Here is a 27,136-nt window from a genome sequence, read left to right as displayed (position 1 = left end):
CTCAAAATTGCAGGATAACTCGGAGAAGGCAAAACAAACTGTGGGCCGAATTCCCAAGGGTTCAAAATAAACAGAATTCCAACTGGGTTACAAAATAGAGTTTTAAGGCTCAAAACAAACAATGTCCCAAACTAGGCTGAACTTTGCCGCCGGAGGCAGCGCAAACAACCCGGTGCCGGAAACAAAGTAACGAAGGGCAAAGAGTTACTGCAGGGTCAGAAGCCAAGCCAGTGGTCAGTAACGGAACGTAATTGAAGAACCAGGAGTCAAACCAGAATTGGGAGCAAAGCGTAATTGCAGAGTCAGGAACGAAGCCAGTGGTCGGTAACAGAGCGTAACTGCAGAACCAGGAGCCAAACTGGAATTGGGAGCGAAGAGTAAAAGTCGTTAGCTACACACACACACCTTTTAAACCACTTCCTCTCGGGTTTTAATGCAGGTATAGAAGGACCCTATGGTTTTGCCAGAATGAGCTAAAGCCTTGCGATTTGATAGGAGAGGTTCCTGTATTAATCAGATTTTTAAAATGATGTTCCTCCTGTCCATAGAAGGTGAATTCTTGGGATAAGCCACAACTTTTAAAACTTGGCAGAAATTAAGGTTTTTCTGGGAGATGATGAAAAAGATGGGCTAATTTCCAGCTTCATTGTCTTGTCAATCACTTTGATGACACATTAAATGGTATCCTTTTCCAAAGAGGTTTTTCTCTAATCATCATTCCTTCAATACATGTACATAGGAGGAAATTCAGCTCACATGACACTTCACATCAAACCAAAAATAAAGGATGAAGCCCAAAAATGTTGAAGAGATGTCTATGCAGAGAGTGAAATACCCATTATCAGGCATGTTACCAGAATAGCCTCCTATATATCTAGACTATTTTCCAGTCTTGTTGAGCCTGAAGGGTTTTGAATCTGCCAGATAACTGCATGTTGATTTACAGAACATTTTCATTGCTGGATACTTAAAATACAGCAAGTGTAGTGTAGTGGTTTGAAGACTGGACTAGGAATCTAAAAAGTCCACAAAACCTGCATTGCTGTCCGTACTTTAATGTGAATAAATCACATTAAACTGAATGGTACCTGCTTCTGAGTAGATGAGAACAGAATAGAACTATAATGCACATGTTTAATTTTTGGAGAATTGGACCAAATTACCAGACTGCTTTTTAAAAAGTCTGGGAAATGTCTCTGACAGGTATCTTCAGAAAGGAAATTGTCCAAGGGAAGAAAGAGTTGGCAGGATAATTAATATGTGCCTCTTCTAAAAACGGTACCTTTGTGTTTAAAGTGTCTCCTGTTGAGATATATTGTGATTTGTATTCACCTCTAAATTGTGATTTCTGGTCTCCAAGCATACACCCACAAGTTTAAAACTGACATAGAATTAAAAAAATGCAGGTTGAAATGCAGAGATAGCTCATAGTCCCTAGAGGATTAGCTTGCTTCCAAGTGAAAACAGGTTTTAGAGGAAATCTCTACTTTTCAAGTTTTGCTTATAAATCTTTATTTTGTAAGTGAAGACAATGAGATATCAACTGCTGCTCTCAAATCATGAAGAGACTCCCGGCGGTTCGATTTTTCGACTGCTGCCTGGATAAAAAATATCTATTAGTGCATTCTGTTGTTAATTACTAAATACAGACAAGCATTACATACATACTGCATGGGGTGATACAGGTCTTCCAGATCTTTACAGGGGTCAGTCCAGTTAAGGTGTGAAAGCAATAAATCTATTAACTAAAGTAAGTTTCCTTGAATTCAAAATCTTCCCTGAGAAGATTCCCTTTTTAATTATATTAATATATTTAGCTAGTTAGTCATGAAGCCATTGTATTAAAAAGACAATGGGTACACTACATATATTAATACAAGAATCCTCATTATTTATTTATTTATTTACTTCAATTATTTATACCCCTCCCTTCTCACTCTAGGGGACTCAGGGCGGCTTACAAGTGGCAATTGATGCCGTTACACCGTTATACAATGAACTAAAACGTTAAAACAGTCATAAAATACAATATACAAAGTTTAAAACAATGCAAAATGCTTAGGCCATTCATCCACCAGACCTTATACAAGAGCCTTAATTCAGATCGTGTTGAAGCCAACACATACTTATTCTTCAAACACCTGCGTACATAGCCAGGTCTTCAGTTTTTTTCTGAACCCCAGAAGGGATGGAGCCTGCCAAATATCACTGGGGAGGGAGTTCCACAGCCGGGGAGCCACCAATGAGAAGGCCCTGTCTCTCGTCCCCACCAGTCGTGTCTGTGAGGCGGGTGGGACCGAGAGCAGGGCCTCTCCAGATGATCTTAAGGTTCTCATGGGAAGATACGTTCGGACAGGTAAATTGGACCAGAACCGTTTGGGGCTTTGTAGGCCAAGACCAGCACTTTGAATTGGGCTCGGTAGCATACTGGCAACCAGTGGTGCTGGCCTAACAAGGGAGTAGTACGCTCCCTGTATGCCGCCCCAGTTATAATACATATAATAAAAGGAATCTTCTCAGAGAGGGTCTCCAACCCAAGGAAAATTTCAACCATACTGTCATTGTTTGTCCACTTTCCACAGGGGTTAGCAATAGTGGAGGTAGGAAACTGCTCTGGCCCATTACTTGTATCTGTAGGGTTGAATACAGCTGTAGCAAATAGCATGTCATAAATGCATTGACCCTTTTGTGGAATAGTATCTTGCACGTTCAGCATTCTGAATTAAAGTGGAAAATTTTGTAGCTTAAGCTACCCAACTTCAAAACTGTGATAGAGATCAAAGGTCGTATATATAAGTCATCCTTTTCTTGTTTCTTTTAGAAGAGCTTGTAGTTAACCACTTAATAGATGGGTTATTGCACTGATCAAACAGAAGCCTATTTTTCTAGGAAACCATTCATTCAATCCACATTTGGGGAATTTGGGAGGACACCTTCCCATGCTTATTCTCATTAAAAGTGTTAATTTGGATTATTAGATAATTTACTAGGTGGCAACTATATAAGTATAGAGTTAGGATTCTCTCAACATTACCTTTGGAATAAAATTCCTCCTACATTCATGTTCTGAGATGGCTAATTCCCTGAGAAGAAGTTTGCAGATAGATTTAGTTTCAGATCTCAAGTAAACATGATAGGACTTGCATATTATTCAGTGGAATATGCTGTTTTCAACAGAAAGGTCTAATATTAATTGTCTAGGTCCAAAATGTCATCAAGCATTGTAGCTTAATGTTAAAGAATATGAGTTGGAAAGTTGTCACTTCAAATCTCATTACAGCCACGAACTATTTCCCTAGGCAACTGATTCCCTTAGCATTACACCTCTCCAATCTACTTTGAATTACTGAGATACATATTAGTATTGGTCTTCCTTATAGGGTTATTATAAGGATTATTGAGATAATATATGTGAGGTTCTATGAATAATTATAATGTTTTGCATAAATGCTAACATCGTTGTTAGCAAGAACATCACATGATTACAAGTATTACAGAATAGAACAGATATAAAGGATAAACAGTTGAATCCTATAATTAATAAAATATTCATTTAATGGCCAAATAACATGTTGTTTGGTGGAAAACATAAATTCTTTTTTTGCTGACTCATTACTACTGAGACTTCATTCCATTGATAAAGGCAAAATGTATGCCAATTATTAGCTTGTGTTTAGTACATTTAAAATATTATAAATCTCTATCAGATAGTTAAATGCTACAATTTTGGGTATACTTTTTAACTAAGATAAAATATGCAATAAAGAGAAGTTTTATCAGAAATTAGTATAACATTGTGTACACAGTATTTCCATTTTTCCCCTAAAAAGTACTATTATTTTTAAAGTGAAAATCATCAAAATTGGTGTGTGAAAAATTGAAGTAGAATTTTAAATAAATATTAGAAGCAAAATTCTTGCTCCCACACATCTCTGTAATACAACCTTTGAATATGAATTTAATGTCTTGGGATTGCTGGTTTAGGGCAGGGATGGGAATCATGTGCCCTTCACATGTTGGACTGCAGCTCTCGTCTGCCATGAGTGGTGAGGAGTTCTGGGTGTTTTTTAGGGGAAAAGCAGGACGGGTGACTTTTCAACATGTACAAAATCATTTACCGTGAGATAAATGAAGTACCTCACTCAAGCATGTTTTGCTAGTTATTATGAAAATAGAATTTGCTTGATTTAAAAAAAAATAAAGAACAGTTTTCATTTCTAATCATTATATATCAAATGTATGAACGATTGTGACTGTGAAAGGTGTGAAAAAATAAATAAATACCCTGAGTTGCCCTTAGCGTAGAGAAAGGCAGGATATAAAGATGGTAAATAAATAAATATAATCAAACATAGTGTAAGCTATGTGAGTGTGTGTATACGCACGCACACTCACATACAGAGAGGATTATATCATGTACTCAAAATGATCTTTCCAAATGTCCAAGTGTCTTCTTTTACTGTCATAGATTACCCAGAAGCAGTGATTTTTCAGCACAAACTTCAGAAAGCCAATGGATCAACTCTAGAATAGGAAAGACTGTCCTGATGAAAACAGTTTAAATTATGTATGAGCTTTTTACAATCATCACACTATCTACGTTCATGGCTTCTTTATCCTAATTTATACACAGTCAGGTAGTGTCAGAAAGATGCTGTAATTCATTTTTTGGATGATGAAAAACCATGGCTGAAAAGATGAAGTGAACTGTGATTATGCTGTTGCAGTTGAGAATCTGTGAGTTTCATAGAGTGCTCTGGAAAACCATGGGTTCCCCAGCATCTCAGCATGCACTTCTCACTGAGAATATTTACAGAAATAGCAAGATTATTTGAACTATATCTTTCCCACAGTACCATGTGGAGCTATAAGGGCTACCCTTGCCAGATCACACTCTTTTCCTGCATTGCAGGGGGTTGGTCTAGATGGCCCATGTGGTCTCTTCCAACTCTAAGATTTCGTGCTTCTGTGAGTCTTGGTTTGCTCTAATAGACCAACAGCAAAGTCAAAAAAGTATTATTATTATTATTAATCAATAACTTTATTTATACCCTGCCTTTCTCCCTGTGGGGACTCAAGCCATCTAACAATCCCATTAGTCAAGTTGAAAAAAGTAGAGCTTGCTCACTACCCAGCAACTCAAACTAGTGCTCAGAAGCATAATAATTAATCCTTTTGTTTTATTATTAAAATATTAATCTAAATGTTTTTATTTCATTATCACTATAACAATGTTTATAGCACAGACACTGAATGGGTAAATACAGCCTCTTGCTTATTTGATATCACTGTCTAAAATCTCGTGACAATGTACAGTAATTAATATTCTGAAAACCTTTTGTAAAGTACAGTATTTCATTCACTTTCCAGATAAGTACCTTTCAGGAGATATTTTTGTAGTCAACCTAATTAAACAAATTATAGCAAATATAAAAGGACTCTTTTTATTAAACTTTGCTGAAATACTTGATGAACGATGTGATAAAACAATTATTTAAAGTAAACAGGGACAATCTACGCTGAAGAGATGTCAGTTAAAATTATTTGAACACACTGCATATATATTCACATAATTTTGGTTGCCTTAGCGAATGACATAAGCAGGGAACTAGACAGGGGTGTGTGTCCCCGTTGGTTCTGCTGGATCATTCAGCAACATCATTAACTACGGTGTCCTTCTAAGCCACCTCTCTGGGATGGGACTTAGAGATATTGTTCTACAGTGGCTCCATTCTTTCTTGAATGGGTGTTCTCAGTGGGTTGTGCTGGAGGATTCCTACTTGATTCCTTGCTACAGGCCTGTGGAGTTCCTCGGGGTTCCGTCTTGTTACCTATGCTATTTTGAATCACCAGGAACACCTCTGTCTAGTCTGAATTAAGCTTCAATTTGTTTCCTCTCGTCCAGTCCATTACAACTACCAGGTAGAGGAACAGAGTAAATGAGCGGGGTGTCATTAGAATACTGGCAACACCTAACTTCAAAATGCCAGACAACTTCTTCCAATACTTTCATGTAGATGTTAAATAGCATAGGGGGCAAGACGGAACCCTGAGGAACTCTACAGTCCTGTAGCCAGGAGTCAAGTAGGAATTCTCCACCACTGAGAACACCTATTCACAAAAGAATGGAGCCACTGCAGAACAGTAGCTCCAAGTCCCATCCCAGAGAGGTGGCTTAGGACACCATAGTTGATGCCGCTGAATGGTCCAGCAGGTCCTGTCTAGTTCCCTGCTTAGGTCATTCACTAAAGCAATCAAAAGCTACCTATGGACTCTACCTGGTATTTGGTGTTCTGGCTGACATCTTCCAGGCCACCAAAAACCAGTCACAGCTGATGACAGCTGTGACACAGGGGGTATGGGGCAACTAGGGACTATGATTCTGTATCCCCAGGCCAGCTCAGCCTGGGAATGCAGGATGGCAGTAAAGACAGTTGCTGCTGATTTCAGTCAGGAACCACCTTGCCCCAGGCTAAACTGGATCAGCCCCATGCGGCAAAGAAACACCAACCTAAGTGGTCAATGTAGATGAGCTCCAGGTTCCATAATTGTTGTAAAATAACATCAATCAATTCCATTAACCATTCAGCTGGTCCTCGCCAGCCATTTTAATGAGACAGGAAAAGCAAGGGGCTAGCACACCTGAGTGGTCTAAAACAGGCCAGGGGGAGCAATATGGGACAAATTTACTTCAATTGTCCCAGATGTTTTGTTCAGGGGGGAACTCAGTTAAATGCAATCATAAGAGTGGCATTCCTTTCAGTAATGCTCCATAAACTCAACATAAATAATAAGTATTATTCCAAATGTGAAAACATGGTCAAATTCACCTGTGCAGTATGCTGTCACTCTTGTCATTCATTGTTCTTGGCCACATCAGTCAATTATTATCAAATGTAAAATCCTCTATCAACATATTATGTTACAATTATCATAAAATCCTCTGATATTACACTGGTCCTTTCTGCATTGTGAAACTCACATTTACAGTACCAGATAATTATGGTCCAACAAATTTTCCCAGATCCATATGCAAAATGACACATGAAATTATATAGAAGCTTATAGCATCTATACGTTACATGGTTTTATTGGGCTACAGCTCCCAACACTTGCTATGCTGGCTACAGTAGATGGTAGTTGCAAACCAGTATCTGGAGAGTAACGTGTTCCTGATCTAAAATAATCCATATTTTGCTCTTCCACCAACGCTGTTAGTGCCCACATCACATTCTTTCCTTATTGCTGATCCTTGTCAGCCGATTAGACTTGACACAAGTCCACCGCTAAAATGAGAGAAGATACTGTTAAACATCGAAAATGCTCCATTTCTTGTACAGCTTTTCATGTCAATCATTAATTAACATTTTGAAGACACAAAAAGCCTTTGTTAGAGATTCAGCAACTAGTCCTTTCAATTAAAGGTGCAAGACATCACAGTTAACATCTCTGACACCTTGCCAATAACTTACAAAAAATTAGAAAAACAAGTACAAACCGGACATTCCTAACAAGAACAAAACAAATAGTAATAATAAATAAAGAGCAAAAATGCTTTTGATTATATAGTATTTTTAACAGTCCATTCCATGAATGTATTTGTAGATCCATTTGTGTGATTGTGTATGTGCATGTGTTCTAAGAAACACTTTAAATTACTGTACCATAATTCAGGACACCAGTGCCAATCCAACAGTGTATAGCCACTGATGAAATCAGCTTTGTCAGCAGCATTGAGAGAGGATAATTCTCTCTCCTCATGCACCCTCAAGGACTTTCTCCTTAACTTCCCTTCATGCCACCCAAACACTGCTGTAGAGGCTCTTCCACTCGTCTGAAACTGTGCTGAGGATGACACAGGAAGGATTTGAGATGTTAAAAACTAAGACAAAACTAGGAAAGGTGGGAGTAGCATGTTTTATGAGTTTCATCTGAAGCTCTTTTTTCTTCAGTAAAACTGGGCAAAATACATTATAGAACAATTTCTTTTTCAATGATAAATGAAATAGTTAAGACAAAATGTTTGGAAAATGTAACCGGTATCTGTGTATGTGCCTTCAAGTCACCTGTTGGCAGGGATTTCTTAGGTAAGGACTATACAGACGTGTAGTCTGTGATGTAAATATGATGTGGGCACTAACAGCGTTGGCACAAGAGCAAAAGATGAATTGTTTTAGAACAGGACTCTCCAGTAGAGGTGGTTTTGCCAGTTCTTTCCTCTGGAATATAACCTGCAACACTTGATATTGATTGGTGGTCTCCCATCCAAGTACTAATCAAGTCTGATCCTGTTCAGCTTCCAAGATTAAATAGGATCTGGTACGTTCTGGTAGACTTAGGTAAAACTATGTACGGTAGCTCATAGAATTGCCGCTTCTGATCCTAGTTTCCTTTTCTCAGTTATTTTTTATGAATATCTTTATTCTTTCCTCATGAGGATCCAAATCTGCATAATTGTTACAAGCCTGGGAGGATTCACTCCCCTTCCATTTTAGACGATGGAGATGCTTCTGTCGTTGGAAACACACTGTTGGATCTTGGACCAAATCAGACTTTTATTAGTTGAGAATCTATGTCGCCACAGTGAAAGATGAGTAAAATATATCCCTTCTTTGTTTTTATTGTCCTTGGATAAACCTGATGTTTTTTGGGTCCTAAGTACAAACAAAGAATTTATGAACTTTACGTTGTCAAAAAATGAATTCTAATGAAATCTCCAACCCACACACCCATCTGCACTGCCCCAAAAGAACAGACACAGGTATACAAAGAATGAAGAAGTTTATGTTATATCTCCTTGCCATATGGGTGTTAACAGTTGGGAACCTCTCAGAATGAAGAAAGAGGCGAAAATGCAAATTCACAATTAATGTGACTGCATGCAGAGGAAACAATATTCGGACACTTAAGAATTAAATACTCATCGTTCTGGGCCTGAGGAAGCAAACTCAACAGTTTTTTATTTCTCCCACATTCCATTTTGTTTAAAATCTCAACTCCTTTTTGTCACTAATACAAAGTTGATTTTTTGTAAATTCTAATCAACAACACTGTTGCTCATCTTCTGTCACAGTTCAGATACAGAAATTGTTTAACACTTAAAAAGCATTTAACAACTCAAAAAGGTTGAGATGTAATCACTAAACAAAAATTTGTTTCCTATACAAGGAATCCATGCATCAGTTCCACTTTTTAAACTCACCAAAAGAAGTCCTACTGATACTGTAGGAAAGACAAGGACTGCACCAAGGACTTGCCTTGTGGATATATATTACTGAATCCACATAAGCAAAACTGAACAAGAAAATGCCTTTACAGTCTCACACAGTTTCAGCATTTAATTCGCTTCTTGAAAAAAATCCTTAGATCAGCACTAATATTTTCAGAGACCTCCTTTCTGTCCTGCACAGTTACTGATAAAAATATGGTAACACATCAAGAAACATAGATGCCATGGAAAAATGGTTCATATTGTAATTGCATCAAGGACTTGACTTGCTTATGCATTACAGAATAATGTAGACGGATATATTTACATACACAGCCTTGTTCCCCTTATTATGCCACCTACTCCAGGGTAACTAAGAGATAGAGCCCAAGATAGAACCATGAAGAACGCATAAGCAGGCTTGAATTTTAATAACTGAGAACAACAGGAGCTGATTTTACTTTCACCACACAACTATCTTTGGGTTTGTTTGAAAGGGGAAAAGACTTGGAATGTTTCCCTCATTACCCTCCCCTGTGTTTTTCTTCTTTCCTCTCCCACTTATCACGTCACAACTAGATTCATACAAAATTTCTGACTTTGATTTCCATTGACCCTTCCTTATTATAATTCAGGAGTTATATGTCTGAAGAACATAAGTGCCTTAAGCAATATTACACTAGTTAAGTATTAGGATCACTTTGGGCACAAACATTTCTCTTTTCCCTGCTTGATATCTGATCAATCTGTGACCTGGAAAAAACAGTTGCATTTATTGGTAACAAGCCATCTTAACTACCTCCGGGGTAATACAGACAAACATCCAAGTAGAGATACATTTCAGTTTGGAAAACACCGGATTAATTTAAACTGACCTGGGGAGTAGGAATGGAAAATCCTGGGTAATAGAAAGAGTTCCTGGGAAATAACTCAGGATGAAGAACATGTCATGTAGATCTCCAAAGTAAAATAAGTTAACATAGGAACAAAAACCTTGAACTTTCAAATACTTTTTCTCTTCTAGAAGGGAATTTAGGGTACATATTCACTTTCTAGGAATTATTTGGAATTAACTCCCCTCCAGGGAAAAATTCTTATATAGTAAGAAGAAACTTGGATGCACGGTTGGTGTCAGCACCCCTCATCCTTGGGCACCACGAACACAAACTCCAAGCCCTTGCTCCCATCTTGTTTCCTTGAAGATGGCTAACACTGACTCTGTCCTTAATGTTGGAAGACAATATTAATTATCACTATCCCATAGCAACAGCATGAAAGACCACTTTACTAAAGACCAAATCCAAAGTTGTCCCTGTTGAAGTGACAAGTACTCAATTATACACACTGCGGTACAGTGCAGTATCTATAGACACACATGCATCAATGCATATCTTTTGAAAAACTGCCATTGACAAAGCAGAATACATTTCTACTTGGCACTGTTCCATATTCTTAATGGACCAGACCTCAGATGATGTAGCTTTACGAAAATTAAGTTGCTGATCTATTTATTTGTGGGGTACTAACTATCAACATGTCAAATGGTTTACTGAATGCTCTCTTTAATGCAGAAATGTTTACTTTGAACCACTTACATCATTTGCTGTGAGTCCCCTTCAGCTTCAAAGGATTACCTTCACATTTTATGCAATAACAATGCTTTAGTCAAATCACAGTTCACAGATCTTAGTAACCATACCACATTAACATTGACTTTGGCTATGGAGTAACAAGAGGAAAATCTGTATCTTTCCTAAGATATCTGATGTGCGTTTGTATTTTAAATATCTACTATATGTTGTTCCACTTGCACCTTGTATAATTGAAATAAATGTGTTCTTTTGGTAATGCATAATTCCATTTTGCCGCTAAGTTAAAAGCATCAACAATAAAGATCAATATTTGTATTAATACACAATTTGAAAGAAGTTACACACATCTAAAACTGAACGCTATGTTGAAACTATATTCATAATAATTACACCCATAAAAATTTAATGACATGTAATCATTTTATTCAGAAGGAAAACTAAGCATTTCAGAATCAGAGAATAACACTGGTCTGTATATCCACAGCTATGTTCAGTATTTTTGCTTGTGAAATGAATGGCTTCCCGAATTAAACTGAAATAAGCTCGGCACTGCATGTGTCTACTCTAATTTTTTTCATCTCTAAGAAATGCTACTGGTTGAGTTGGCATTGAGACAGAAGGCTGCAAATTCCTATCTTCCATCAGTACCATTGACCTCAGAGCAAACCCCACAACTGGCTACAGGCATCCAACATCCATCATTGCTCCTGAAATCTAATCTTTCGGGGAAAGACAGCTGCACTGGACAACAGTTAAGCAGCTTTCTAAGCTTTATTCACAGTATTCAAACAATTAAAAATGAATCTCAGAAACTTCCATTTTAATTTCTGCTCTTTGTTTTCATCTGTATTGTTTGCTTTTTAAATTAATACTCACCTTTCAAATTTGTTGAGCCAAAAATTCTAATATTGACAAGTTAAAAACATGAAATTGCACTTTGCACTAGGACTTATTTCAGAGTAAGTATGGTAAGATTGGGTTATAAATTGCACTGTTAAATGCCTTAACTCTTATTGATTTCACTGGACTGTAGCCAATTTTTCCAAATTTTGCAAGCCCGTTCACATTGTCTACCGATGAAGAATACTTTAATAATCTATATTCTAATATTATGTCAAAAATCAAAGACTCATTAATGAATCAAAAGTCAATTTATGATTTCATCAGAAGGAATCTCAAATTCTGTAAATGAAAATGGTGACTATCTCCTTCCTAAAATTTGAATTCTTACTATCACAATACTGGGTCATTAGTTAGCGTGAGAAGATAGTAAATGTGGCCAACTACAAAATCATATTATACACACCAGTTACTGAACTTTTAAACATGTTTCCCTGAGCATTAAAGGATATAATCTGGGGATTACTACATTTTCTTGCTCTATTTCATATAATACATTTAATATATTATTTATGGCCAAAATGTGTACCAAGCGACTTTAACCATGTCAGAGGAGTGTTTGCTGAGCTACTGGTTAAGAGATCTGCACTTCTTTATCTGCAAAGCAACATCTTTTGCTTTTATTCAAAGTCCAGAATTTAAGTATTAACTGACAGTATCAATATAAAACAAACTAACCATGTTTGACCACAGGAAGAAGAAATTTGTCAATCTCTAAAATCAAAACTTTTCATTTCTTTTAGTGAACTGGTAAGAGCAGAAATGATTTTTGCAAGTATGTGAAATATGTATCAGCTTTCTAGAATAAAACTTGGATACTAATCTACCCTTAATTTTCTATAATTATTCATATTTAGTACTCAACTGCTTACTTGAGTTAATTGTGTGCACGATTCACTATTTTACTCTGGAACAATTGTACATTTTATATATATTTATGCTAGGGTTTGATATGGACTTATTACCTTCTGAACCCAATAGGGAATTTATACTTTAAAAATTATAACCTGCATAGGTATTTTTGTTGGAGAAGTCCAACAGAAAGATGGACAGGCATCTGTTAGGGTACATTAAGTATAGAATATCCTGCCCTGAAGTACAGGGTTAAAACAGATGGCCCATGGATGACTCTAATTCTATCATTCTTGATAAAACAGAACTCAATTTACATCTGTGGTATTTTGTACATGTAAAAAGTAGCAAATGAAGTAATATTATTTTTCATTGCTAAACCGTAGTAATTTTTGAATAGATTTTACTATATCTCACCTTACTCTAAAGAGTAAGCTGTGAACAATTGATCATTTTTTATGAGATGCCAGTGATCAGTCATAGCTTGAGTGGCATTATCAGGGAGACAATATGTTTATGATAAAATATCTTCCACTAAGTTAGTACAGACAAAACCTTATAAATGAACTTCAGCTCAAACAAGTGTACCTTGTTGGAAAGGAATTTACAGTCAATGTACCCTCATACGATCTTTCACATCACCAGATTTCCTCACATGTATTCTACAGAAACTCTTGATATAATAGATCAGAGAAAAATAATTCCTTCTCCTTTTTTTCCACTGATAGCATATGAAGATCAGTCGCTCACATTTCTAAGGAGTCTCCGATAAAATATAACCCAAATAAATCAAGAACTGCTTCCATATGTGAAATTCAAACTTCATTTCCAATTTAAAGTTATGTTTTGCCAGCAGCATAATTTAAAAGACAATAAAGAAGTCTGATGAAGTAAGCACAAGCCAGGAAGCTGGTATTTTAACTGTCACCAAATCAGCCTGTTTAAACTACTATTTCCTTTTACTTGGAAAATAAAAATTTTTAAAAGCCTTCAAAAGTCTTTGTGCACTAGTCAAGCCTAATAACTATAGCCCTTGTCATCTGTGTTCAAGCAGAATTAGTCCTCAAATATTCTGAACTGCAAATATGTTTCTATCTGTTTTTTGCTCTTGTACCCCAAATTAATAGATATTTGCATTTAACAAAATGAGGAAATGTTTCTAGAGAGTAGGAATTTTAGAAACAAAGACAAATACTGCACATTTTTTTTTCAAATAATATATCGATTTCTGGTAATCGTTTTTGGCACATTAGCAAGATTCACAATGCAACTGACCATCTATTACTAGTTTGAAACTGTGCTTGTAAATAAATAATAAACTGGACTTATAATTTCAATGAATCACTTTACAATCTTCTAATTTATCTTTTGTCAAAAAATAGCAATCCTTTAACTTCATATATCATGTTCAAAGAGAATACATAAAAGCATCAGCTGCTTCACAGTGCAAATGGTCTCCCTTATCAGTTTGAAAACTGATAATCAGAGAACGAATGTTTGACCCTATTGTCTAACATCTGTCAAGAATGGCATGGATGATCCATTTTAAATTGGTGCAAATTTTCAAAAATAGAGTACCGTACTTTCGGCCCTGGTCCTACAAATGCTAACTACACTCCAGACCCAAGTTTGGCATTTCTACACTTACAATACTAATTTAAATATACCATCAATCTACACCCATCCTTTCTGAAGGACAGACCTCATCTGCTTTTTTTTTTAACCCTACACTGCCACACTCTATTCCGTATCTTTCCTTCTTTTTTTGTAACTGGCTAATAGTGCTGAGACCAAAGATGAGAAATGTATAGACCTCAACATGATTCCATTTAACAAAACTATTCCTTGACTCCAAAGGAAAGCAAAGAAAACTAATGCCCCAAATTTCCTAATGGGAAACAACATCAAAATTATTTTTCATTACAGGAATGTTAGCCTAACCAATTCATAACGAATCTTAACTAAGCCTTTAGGGTTTGAGGTATCAGCACAAAAATGTCCTCCTACCAAAAGCATGAGCATTTTCTACAATGGTATTTGCTGTGTAAGAAGAGCAGTTTATACAGGCCCCTAGTGGTTTAGTGCTCACAATAACAGACAAAAAGGGTGATTCCTACTTTTCTCAGCTTCTGAAGTTCTACTACAGACACTATTCAAGTGTGCAAATTGTGGGTGGCCTTTAAAAAAATGGAAAGTACATGCTGATGATATGTGCAACTTACAGCTATTAGATTGCACTGAAAATAAAATCATGACACACATTATCTCCCTGTATATAAATGCACACATACACTCCACTCTCCTAGCACCATCTTTACAAATTTAACAACCACAATACAATGTTTACCTCATGCCACTATTTATTAATCTTTCAGGTTTAATAGGTTGGACAAATAAAAAGGCAAGTCTTTTAAAAACACTGCCTGCAATTTAAAATCTCAGTGCTACATCTTCATGTTATAGTTATGTCTAAGTGGAATTCCTGGCAAAGCACATACAAACCACAAACATTTCTTAGCACCATCTTAAAAACAAAAGTATTCTACTTCGCTAAAAATCTCTGTATTTAAATAGGAAGTACACAAACCATATAACATTCTGAATTTAAAGCGCCTATAAATATATTCTTTCTTGCCTCTACAAGTGACGGTATACTGTTGGAAAGAATATCCAATTACATCTATCTCTCTTCCTTCTCTGTAAAAGACTACAAGACCCAGATCTTCAACATACCGTGTAGGAAACAAATCCGATGTTTAAAACAATCTAGTAGGGCAGAATTCGACAGCTGAACTTACTGCACTGACCAGACTATCAATTTCATGTTTGAAATAGCAGTACAGTAGATCTCATGAGAGTTAATTTAAGCAAGCTACGATGAAACAATAAGCAGCTTTCCTTAAAAGCAGGTACATCTGATCAATTATTTTCAGAGCAGACCTTTAGTTGGGTTCCCTTCTAAGGTTTATACTTGTCGTGACAAAGCTGTATTCCTTCCCACAAAAAAAAAAAAACAACCTTCTACTACCTCTTTAAAGTTTAATTTACATCTCAAACTGAGAACATCAAACACCAAAAGCCTTCTAGCAGACATCAAAAACAAACACTTTCTGCCCGTTAACATAATGCCAAGGTTAAGGGGGAAGAGGATGCCCTTGTTTAAAAACAAAAACACGATTTTGTCCATGCTGAGGACTTCCCAAAAGCAGCTGACCCAAAGGTCACTATCACAACTTCCCATGTTATTTACAAAATTACAGGCACCAAAAAAACCACCTTAACCATGAACATAGGAATAAATCCCAACACAAAACCAGTGCTCATCCCATGCTGAAATACTGCACCAACTCTCAAGGGATGCCACTGAGATGAACACTCTCCCCCAAAACCCATCAAATATGTAAAATCAAGCCGCATAGAAGTTAGTAATAAATAAATATACTTCTGAAGGGATTAGAAAACATACACAAGATCTTGGACGGATGAATGGCAGTGACACAGTTCTCCTCCAAAGTAACCTGTAGGGAAACCAAACCACAGAAAGAACAAAACCAGGGCAAAAAGAGCTGTCTATCTATAGTGATCTTGACTTATAGGGCAGCCGGATTATGAGGAGATAAGCTGAGCAAACAGTCAAAATAAAACCCAGCACAAAATGTTTAGGAAGCAATCTGGAAATCCAAGAAAGCTGCATGAAAGGAGTCAGCAGCGCTGCCTTCTAAGAGGAGAGAGCAAAGATCAAAGAAGTTTGCCACAAATACCCTGCAGATCCTGCAGACCCAGGAGCATAAGTCCTTCCCTTGATTCCTCTAGAAATAATACAAATGAGCCCTTTCCCTTTGGACTTGTGGGCTCTTTGTGGGGATCCAGACACCAGTATCAACAGCTTTATTCAGTAGGATTCCTCTCTCCTTTGCTTCCCTGTGGGATGATCAGCATCACTGGGGGCTCAACCATCAACAACATCACTGCCTTTTTGCACATCCATGAAGTATATATAGAAAGGAGGAAACCATGAAAATGAACAAAATCTGGCTACCATTGCCCGAACACGAATCAAGGAACATTAAAGGCTCTGCAGACTAATCTAACCAGAAAAGTCAGCCATAGCAGAGCACTTGATGAACCAACCTGGACACAGCATATTATTTGAGAATACAAAAATTCTGGACCACTTTAACAACCATATGTCAGACTACACAGAGAAGGCACTGAAATCCACAAACACGTGGACAATTTCAACAGAAAGGCGGAATACTGGCTACCAGTATTTTAAAAAAACTCTAAAATCAAGACAGTAAATAAAGAACAACATGGAATTCCAGACATGAAACAATCAAGGCCAGCTAACACTTCCCAACAAAGAATTCCCCCCAGGCAGAAATCAGCCAGGATTTGAAGGTGCAAGGCTTTTCAATGCTAATCAAGGTGATTAATTGCCACATTCACACTTCCAACAGACAAAACTTCTTTCTCCCACCTTGGACCTTTCACAGATATATCAACCTCCCTTGCTTTGTTTCCAACAAACCTCACAACCTTTGAGGATGCCTGCCATAGATGTGGGTGAAACGTCAGGAGAGAATGCTTCTGGAACATGGCCGTACAGCCCGGAAAACTCAACAGCAACCCAGTTATATATAGACTCCTCTCACTCTGGACACTAAGCAAAGGATAATACTCCAAACCATCCAATTCCCTTTTTCTTAAGAGTGCATCCACGCTGCTGAATTCATGCAGCGTTGAATGGACTCTATGGAATAATGGAAATTGTGTAGTTTGGTGAGGCTGAGAGAGGAGGCTCAAGGGCTTGTCAAACTAAAACTACAACAATCCCTGATGCCATAACACAGAGCAAGGACAGTCCAAGCGGCGCCCAAACTGCATCCATTTCCCACAGCGGAGATGCACCCAAAGCCTCCTCAAAGGCTGGGCTTTACTGTGGGATAAGAAAGCCCGAGTCGCCCCATCCTTGGTGAAAGGAGCCTGGAGGATGTTTGGAGGGGAGCAAAGCCTACGGCTGTCCCTGAGACACCTCTGCATGCAAGGAGGGGAGAAATGGGTCAAAAACGAGAGGACGAGGCGGGAGGCGATTATTACCTGGTCATGCTGGCAGCCCTTTATTCCCAGTAGCAGCAGCAGCCTCAACGCCGCCGCTGACCAAGTCCTTCGTCTCAGCGGGATTGTTACTATTATTGTTGTGATTCCTGCCGCCTTTTTCGTCTCCTTCTTTCCCTCCTCTTGCAAGTGCTGCCACCGCCGCCTTGGCTTCCTCTCTCTCCTGCTTCTCCCTTCTTCTTCTTCTCCTCCTGCTCCTGCTGCTGCTGCTTTTGTCGCTCGCCTCTCGGGCGCCGGATTTAATCCAAAACCCAAGCTGTACAGACGGGTCCGGCTCCCCCGGAGGCGGGAAAGTGGGAGAGAAGAGTCCGCGGCATTCGCACGGAGAGCCAGAGCCGCCGCTTGCTTGCTTGCTTTCTCCTACTCCTTTCTCCTCTCGCCGGCTCTTCTTCTTCCCTCTTCTTCTCCTCCGCTCTCCTGGAGGCTGCTGCTGCCGCTGCTTCTCTGGCTGCCTCTCGCTCTGCTCTCTGCTCCCCTCCCCTCCTCCTCCTTTTCCTCGCTCCTCTTCTTGCCCCCTTTGCAATTGCAACTCTGGTCTGGAGGCTGCTCAGCAAGCCGCGCTCACTCACACAATCATAGAATCCTAGAGTTGGAAGAGACCTCATGGGCCATCCAGTCCAACCCCTGCTGAGAAGCAGGAAAACCGCATTCAAATCGCATCCAGCCTCTGCTTAAAACCATAGAATCGTAGAGTTGGAAGAGACCTCATGGGCCATCCAGTTCAACCCCCTGCCACGAAAAGGAAAATCTCATTCAAAGCACCCCCCCAGGTGGCCATCCAGCCTCTGCTTAAAAGCCTCCAAAGGAGGAGCCTCCACCACACTCAGCCGCAGAGAGTTCCACTGCTGAACAGCTCTCTCTCACAGTGAGGAAGTTCTTCCTAATATTCAGGTGGAATCTCCTTTCTTGTAGTTTGAAGCCATTGTTCCGTGCCCTAGTCTCCAGGGCAGCAGAAAACAAGCTTGCTCTCTCCTAATTATGACTAGGTAAAAAGTCATACCTTTACCTTTTATCATGTCTCCTCTCACCCTTCTCTTCTGCAGGCTAAACATGCCCTGCTCTTTCAGCCGCTCCTCGTAGGGTTTGTTCTCCAGACCCTTGATCATTTTAGTCGCCCTCCTCTGGACACCTTCCAGCTTGTCAACATTTCCCTGGACACTGTATTCCAGTTGTGGAATAGAGGGGTAGCATGACTTCCCTGGATCTAGACCAGGCATGGGCAAACTTCAGCCCTCCAGGTGTTTTGGACTTCAACTCCCACAATTCCTAACAGCCCAAGTTTGCCCAGGCCTTATGTACTAGCTTGGGTACCCGGGTTATCTGAAACAGTCATTTCTATATTTTACGAAATGCATAAAGTTGTGCGTGAGCTACAACTCCCAGAAATGCAGGTCAGTTCCACACACCCCAAAATCCCTCCATATGTTCAGTTTCCCATGGGGGTTCTGTGTGCCAAGTTAGGTCCATTGTTGGTGTGGATCAGAGTGCTCTATGACGGCAGGTGAACTATCAATCCTGGTACCTACAACTCCCAAATTTCAAGGCTTATTCCTCCCAAATCCCTTCAGTATGTTCAGTCGGTCATGGGGGGTTGTGTGTGCCAAATGTGGTCCAGGTCTACTGTTGGTGGGGGTCACAGTGCTGTTTCTTGATGCAGGGTGAACTACAACTTCCATCGTGTTGAGTCAGTCCCCCAAACCCCTCCAGTATGTTCAGTTGCAGAACGATTCCTCTGTTCACTGTGTGCCATAGAAAAGAGTAAGGAAGGGTTAAGGGAGAGGCAGTGGGTGGGGTCATGCAAATTCCACACCAATGGAGAGAGAAAGGAACACTAGGAGGTGTCTTTGGTGGAGGACAAACAGAAAATCTAGGCTGAAATTGTCCCCACATAAAAGCCTTCACTTGGGTGGGGGGCAGTATGGTGTTTGTGAAGGACATTGGCAGGATTCTTGGACATGTTCATGGCACTCGCAATAACCTGTAATGGAGGGAATGCCTTTGGTGGCTCCGCAGCACTGGGAGTTGTAGCTGTTTGTGGAGGCGGGAGCATGTCTGTGTAAATGGACACCTGTGCCACATGCACGCATGGATTTCCACTCTGATTATGTGTATAGAAAAGATAGATATATGATGATGATGATGATTATAATGAGGAGTGGCGTTATGGTTCAATCCTCTTTAACACAGCATATTATTTGAGAACACAGAAATGCTGGATCACTCTAACAACCACGTCAAACTATACCGAGAAGCCACTGAAATCCACAAGCATGTGGACAATTCCAACAGAAAGGAAGAAACCATGGAAATGAACAACAACTGGCTACCAGTATTTAAAAAACTGGAAAATGAGAACAGTAAATAAGGAACAACACTCTGAAAACAGGAATTCCAGACATGAATCAATCAGGGCCAGCTAACACCTCCCAACAAAGGGTTCCGTCAGGCAGGAATCAGCCAGGTCTTGAAGCTGGTAAGGCCATTAAATGCTAATCAAGGTGATTAATTACAACATTCACACTTGCCTCCAACAGACGAGAGTTCTTTCTCCAACCCTGGACCTTCCACAGATATATAAATCTCCCTTGCATAGCTTCCTCAACAACCTCTGAGGACGCCTGCCATAGATGTGGGCGAAATGTCAGGAGAGAATGCTTCTGGAACATGGCCATACAGCCCGGAAAACTCAGAGCAACCCACTTTTTTTGCTTCCCCACACAGTGCAACACCAAAGGGCAAGTTGGGAGAAGGGGGAAATGGAAAAGGGAACAAAAAGAAAGAAGGGGAGGAAGCTCTTCCCTGGAAGAAGAGCAGTAGGGTCTCCTTTTGGCATGGCTGGCTGAAACTAAGAGGGATGCTCATCCTTCTGCTGCCTCCTCCTAATCTCTGCCCCGTGTATGGCGTTTGCTTTTTATTACAATGCATTATTATTTATGAGGACTAGTGTTATGGTTCAATCCTCTTCAATGTGTTGTTGAAGACTTTCATGGCCAGAATCACTGGGTTGCTGTGAGTGTTGCGGGCTGCATGGCCATGTTCCAAAAGCATTCTCTCCTGACGTTTTGGCCACATCTATGGCAGGCATTTTCGGAGGTTGTGAGGTATACTGGAAAACTTGGCAAAGGAGGTTTATATATCTGCGGAAGGCCCAGGTTCAGGGTGGGATAAAGAACTCTTGTCTGTTGAAGGCCAGTATGAGCGTTGCAATTAATCACCTTGATTAGTATGAAAATGACCTCCCAACAAAGGATTCCCCCATGCAGGAATCAGCCAGGCCTTGAAGCTACAAGGCTTTTCAATGCTAATAAAAGTGGGGGGGAAACTCCTAAAACGACAGCAAATAAAGAACAATGCTCTGGAAACCGGGGAATTCCAGACACGAAACAGCCATGGCCAGTTAACACCTCGTATCAAAGGATCCCCCCGAGGCAGGAAACAGCCAGGCTTTGAAGCTGTAATGCAATTCAATGCTAATCAAGGTGGCTAAATGCAACATTCACACTTGCCTCAAATAGGCAAGAGTTCTTTCTCCCATCCTGGACCTTCCACAGATATATAAACCTCACTTGCCTAGTTTTCAACAGATCTCAACAACGTCTGAGGATGCCTGCCACAGTTGTAGACAAAACGTGAGGAGATAATGCTTATGGAAAATGGCCATACATCCCGAAAAACTCACAGGAACCCAAATCCTCTTGGAAGCCTGGCCCGGAGAGAAGAAGTGTTCCGTGTGTGTGCGCGCGCGCGGAAAAAAAAAAGGCTTTTGGCTATGGAATAAAAGGTAAAGGAGAAGTGAGCAGGTTGAGAGTTCTATCGGGGCAAGAGGAGCCCTTGAGGGAAATTTAAGGGAGCAGCCAGCCTCCGCTCCGCATTGCTTTCCCTCGCAATTTAGACCACAGACTAAAGAGAAAGGAAGAAGAGGAAGAGGAGAGACCCGTGAGGGAAAAGACGCGCTCTCCCCCGCGCGCGCGCGCGTTACGCACGAGCCAGAGCGCGCGGAGCCCGGTTTGCAATCTCCCTCTGCGTTCTTGTGTAAAGGAGGAGGGGGGGGGGCTTGTCCGGTGACGTCACTCCTTTCTTTCTCTCTCTCTCTCCAACTGGACCACCCGCCCCAGGAAGGACCTCCCTCTTCTCTTTCTGACACTCTCTCTCTCCCCCCACCCCCATCTCTTCTCCTCTTTTTTTTCTTTATTTATTGTTGGGAGGGATTTATCTCATTACATGTTTCCCAGACGTCGCGAGAGAGAGACGCTGCGCTCGTGCTTCCCCCCCCTCCAGAGAAAGCACACTTTTCCCAAGACAAGCTCTTTCTCTCTCTCTGTGACACACTCCGCCTCGTCCCTGCCTGTCAGCCAATGGGTTTGCAAAAAAGAAGCAGCAGCCTTGGCTCCCTTCCTTCCTCCCCACCTTACATCTCCAAGAACACGCCATGCTACCAACCCTGTTTAAAAAGAAAATGATAATAATAAACTTAACAAGAAGAAAAAAGAGTGGGAGATGCTTACTATTCAGGCATTCCCTTTTGTTTATTTTGTCTTGTTTCTGTTTTAAATTTTCCATCAGTTCCCTCCCCAAGTCATGGCGGTTTACAGACAACTTCCCTATCAATCTCATTGTTCTTACCCTACATCAAGGGAACCACTGTCTGTTTGCGGCAAGTGTGGATGTTGCAATTGGCGTGTTGGCCAAACAAAGCTTGGAAACAGCACCATAATAATAATAATAATAATAATAATAATAATAATAATAATAATACATCACACAGTCCTAGACACATGGGAAGTGTTCAACTTGTGATTTTGTGATATGAAATCCAGCATATCTATCTTGTTTGCTTTGTCATAATAATAAAATAATAATAATAATAATAATAATAATAATAATAATAATAATAATAATAATACAACACCAGACCTTATGGTTATGGAAAAGAAAAAAGTTTGGATTATTGATGTCATCATACCAGGTGACAGTCGAATTGATGAAAAACAGGAAAAACTCAGTCATTATCAGGACCTCAAGATCGAACTGCTCAGTGGCACTAACTCACATAATGTTCTTTTATGAGAGATTTAAAATAGTCTTTCCTTTGTCCATGTGGATAAATTCCTTCAAGCAGCTCATGAAGCAAAGGCACACTCCAAACTCTGTCTCCCTCTAGCTTCTCTCTTCCAACTGTCATTGATCCTGTTTAGCTGAAACCTGAACAAAATTGCAACCGTATCAAAAACTCCCAGGCTTACCAGCTTTCCAGACATGGCTCAACCAATCAGCTTCATGCATCTTATTTTGCAATTGACACACACACATTAAATTATTTCTTACATATCGCAACATGAATCACCTAAACTGGGCTCTACAGGCCAATGGATACTCCACCACAGATATCAGAAGAGCTGCAACACCAAGAACAGGCCATGAGAGTAAAGACAAAGATCCACCCAGAGGAAAAGTGTTCAAGGGAACTACTGACTGCATAGCGAAGCTGATGAAGAAACACAACCTACAAACTATCTACAGACCCACCAAGAAAATCCAATAAATGCTACGTTCAGCAAAGGACAAGAGGGATCCTCTCACCTCTGCAGGAGTCTATCGGATACCAGGCAGCTGTGGACAAATCTACATAGGGACCTCCAAACGCAGCAGCATTGCCCAAACACCAATCCAGGAACATGAAAGGCATGAGAACATGCCTAATTCAACATGAGAAGTCGACCATAGCAGAGCATTGATGAACCAACCTGAACACGGCATATTATTTGAGAACACAGAAATGCTGGACCACTCTAACAACCACCATGTCAGACTACACAGAGAAGCCACTGAAATCCACAAGCATGTGGACAATTTCAACAGAAAGGAGGAAAACATGAAAATGAACAAACTCTGGCTACCAGTATTAAAAAAAACCCTCTAAAACCAGGACAGTAAATAAAGAACAAAATAGGGGAATTCCAGACATGAAACAATCAGGGCCAGCTAACACCTCCTAACAAAGGATTCCCCCAAGGAAGAAGCAGCCAGACTTTGAAACTGCAATGCTATTAAATGCTAATCAAGGTGATTAATTGCAACAGTCACAATTGCCTCCAACAGATAAAAGTTCTTTCTTCCACCCTGGACCTTCCACAGATATATAAACTCCACTTGCCTAGTTTCCAACAAACCTCACAACCTCTGAGGATAACTGCCATAAATGTGGGCAAAACGTCAGGAGATAATGCCTCTGGAATATGGCCATACAGCCCGGAAAACTCACAGCAACCCAATCTCCTTATTAATAAAGTACCCTCTATGGCAGAGCTTTTCAAACTTCGTGTGGGCTGCAGTGTGTAGGTGTGTCCGGCAAACATAAGGGGATATGACAAAAATCTTGGAAATGTCTGTAATCACCTTGCATAGCATATATTTTTGAAAATAATAAAAGTATGTCACCAACACAAAATGTGTGGAAAGCTTTGCTGTGTTGTCTAATCTTCTTACTACACTGTCATCAAGTGAGAGTGTGGTTAAATGACTAGAAGAAATGTCTATTATCAAGTTGTTTTCTTTTTCAGCTCAAATGTCATTCTCTTGCTGGTCTACTGGGGGAAGTAAGAGAATATCAAGTGCATTGGAAAAGGGAAAGACCAAAAAGTCTGACTGAGAGCCACAAAAGAGGCACCCAAAAATCCCTGTTTTCTCTTTGAAATCTGAGCTATGGAACCCAATAAAATGTCAAGGTTGCACACTTCCAGGAAAGTGCTCCATTTGTTATCTCTGTTTACATAAATGGTGCACCCAGTGCCATCTATTTTGAATGCACTTCAAATAAACAAGCAGGGGTTTGTGCACTGGCCAACATATTTTGGTGCCTTGACTGTTAGACTTGTTTCTGGGTATATTTGACTTCCTGGTTCCAAAATTTACACCGTTTTTCCCCTATCAACTCTAATTTTTGAGATACAGAACATATGTCATATACCAGTCACCATCTGCTTTCCCATAGAAAATCATGATAACTATATCTAAAAAACGTAGAGGTTATGTGGTCTATTCAATGCAATTTTCAGAATCAGTGCCCCAGGTAATCCCAGAAGGAGGCCTAAAAACCAAGTCACCAAGAAAAAAACACATTGGACTGTGCAATTAAAAATAAAATTACAGTCATCTACTACTAGTTGCAAAATGTGAGCTTTCTCAAAAGAAACTATGATTCAAACTTCAAGGTTCTGCAAAAGAAAATGTTACACAGCGTGCAAATTGCATTTTAAAAAATCCTATCAGCAGAATTATAGAGAAGAAAAATGTTTGCTCTCCATTACCACTTCAGGTTCTACAGTTTTCATAAACCATAATAAGATATGTCGGTTGGGATACTACTATAGTAATACCAGATTCTTCAAAGGTTAAAGTCCAACTGTTATGTAAAAGAATTCCCAAAGAGTAACACTTGTAGAATTTCCCTATTTCTTGCTTTACTGATGACCTGCCCTATATATTCATTGCCTGTGTGGATATATGAAGCAAATACAGTAGAGTCTCACTTATCCAACATAAACGGGCCGGCAGAACGTTGGATAATCAAAAATGTTGGATAATAAGGAGGGATTAAGGAAAAGCCTATTAAACATCAAATTACATTATGATTTTACAAATTAAGAACCAAAATGTCATGTTTTACAACAAACTGATAGAAAAAGCAGTTCAATACATAGTAACGTTATGTAGTAATTGCTGTATTTAAGATTTTAGCACATTCAAAACATTGACTACAAAAACATTTACTACTAAAAAACAGACTGCGTTGGATAATACAGAACATTGGATAAGCGAAGGTTGGATAAGTGAGACTATTGTATGATAAAACGTGTTGATTTGTTCCTTCTTTCTTCTGCCCTTACATGAAATTGCAGAACAAATAGCAAAGAAAAAGTATTTAGCTACCTTTCTTGGTATGCACTGGGCTATAGCCAAATGCCCGCACGTTTATTTGTACAGTCAGTTCTCCATATTTATGGATTCTGTATCCATAGATTCAATCATCCACAACTTGAAAATAATTTTTTTAAGATTCCAAAAAAGCAAGCCTTGATTTTGCCATTTTATATAAGAATACCATTTTACTAGGCCATTGTGTATAATGGGATTTGGGCATCCACAGATTTTGGTATCCATGGCGGCCCCAGGAACCAGGCGTACAGGACTTACTGTATGCTTGTTTTTCCCTTTCAGCCTCAGAAAGCTATCTGTCTACACCAGGTGCATGACTAGCCTCCAGTGTTCCTAATGTCTTTAATTTCTTAGTGCCTCTAAACGTACACTTTGCCTATGTTCAAACCCATTCAGACAGATGTAATAAAGACAGTGGTGCTTTGTTTTCATTCATATATGTTTTATCTGTATCTGTTTCAAGTTTTGTAACTTATCTGATATCACAGTTCCGGGGGAAAGTAGGGAAAAATAACAGCAGAGAATTTACTTGATGTGATCTACAAAAGTGTTGGACTATCAATCATTCAGAAAATGAATGGTAAAATAAAATAATTGTGGTTCTGGTAGTGAGAAGTGCCCTGAGAGCAATACAAAATGGACTGACAAAATATCGGACTAAAATTGCCATACATGGGATCACACTAGCACAATTATAAAAATGGGCACTACTTGAAATGTGTGAAATTATCCAACAATATCTCACTGAACTCTATATACATTGATGGAATCCAAATCATGAATGGTTCAAAACTGCACTTGGTAATATTTAGCACCTCGTGAAATCAATGGTACTGATTGTGCTGAAACCATATTGCATCACAATTACATTGTGTCATCAAAATATCATTAATATACTTAACCAGCACCCTGCTAAAAGATGATTAGCTTCCCTTTGCTCCTTATAGATTCCCCACAACCATAGTCCACATGACGAATAAAACATATATAGTGGGCTTTCCCATCATGGTTTCTATATGCAGATGTCCCATCAACTTGCATGGATGTATAATATTACAATTATGCAATAGCAATACATTTTAGTGAAGAATTTAGAAAGTGCCTGAATGTCAGTGAGATCACATCTGAACTTGTCCCTAAGGAGAAAAGTAAAATAGAAGCATAAAACAAACCTACCAGAAAGTCTTGAGGTATTATTTTCCATTTATCTTGCTTATTCAGCTTCAAACAATATCATGTAACTTGTGCTTAGTAATATATCATACCGAGCAATGGTTGTTTCTTGGCTGAACAAATCGAGCACTGGAAAAGTATTTTGTTTTGCTAGGGTATCCTGTGCCAATGTTCATTTATCTTTGAACACAATTTTTTTTCTAAAGTTCAGCAGTAAATTCATAAATGCTAATGTTGTAAAAAGATAAGAGGTTATGATAAAAACTAACATTAGTTTATATTATAGGGGATGAGAGGAAAGGGATTGTATTGTATGGCCCTTGTGGTCTCATCCAACCCTATAGTGCTCTGATTCTAT

At 39.3% G+C, this 27,136-nt stretch overlaps 1 protein-coding gene across 46 annotated transcripts in view; it reads right to left on the bottom strand.

Moving 5' to 3' along the window:
• Positions 1-27,136, bottom strand: part of ptprd (protein tyrosine phosphatase receptor type D) — a 1,517,053-nt gene that overhangs the window by 439,749 nt on the left and 1,050,168 nt on the right. For 2 of the 46 annotated variants that reach the window (XM_062974172.1, XM_062974171.1), the window contains exon 1: positions 17,653-18,828. The exons of the other annotated variants lie outside the window; for them this stretch is intronic. The gene's annotated coding sequence lies outside the window, so the exon portion shown is untranslated. Of the gene's footprint in view, positions 1-17,652; positions 18,829-27,136 lie in introns of those variants that run through there. 46 annotated transcript variants of the gene reach the window in all.

Source organism: Anolis carolinensis, chromosome 2 (genome assembly GCF_035594765.1).
Source record: "Anolis carolinensis isolate JA03-04 chromosome 2, rAnoCar3.1.pri, whole genome shotgun sequence".
NCBI classification, from domain to species: domain Eukaryota; kingdom Metazoa; phylum Chordata; class Lepidosauria; order Squamata; family Dactyloidae; genus Anolis; species Anolis carolinensis.
This window is presented reverse-complemented; position numbering and strand designations above follow the sequence as displayed.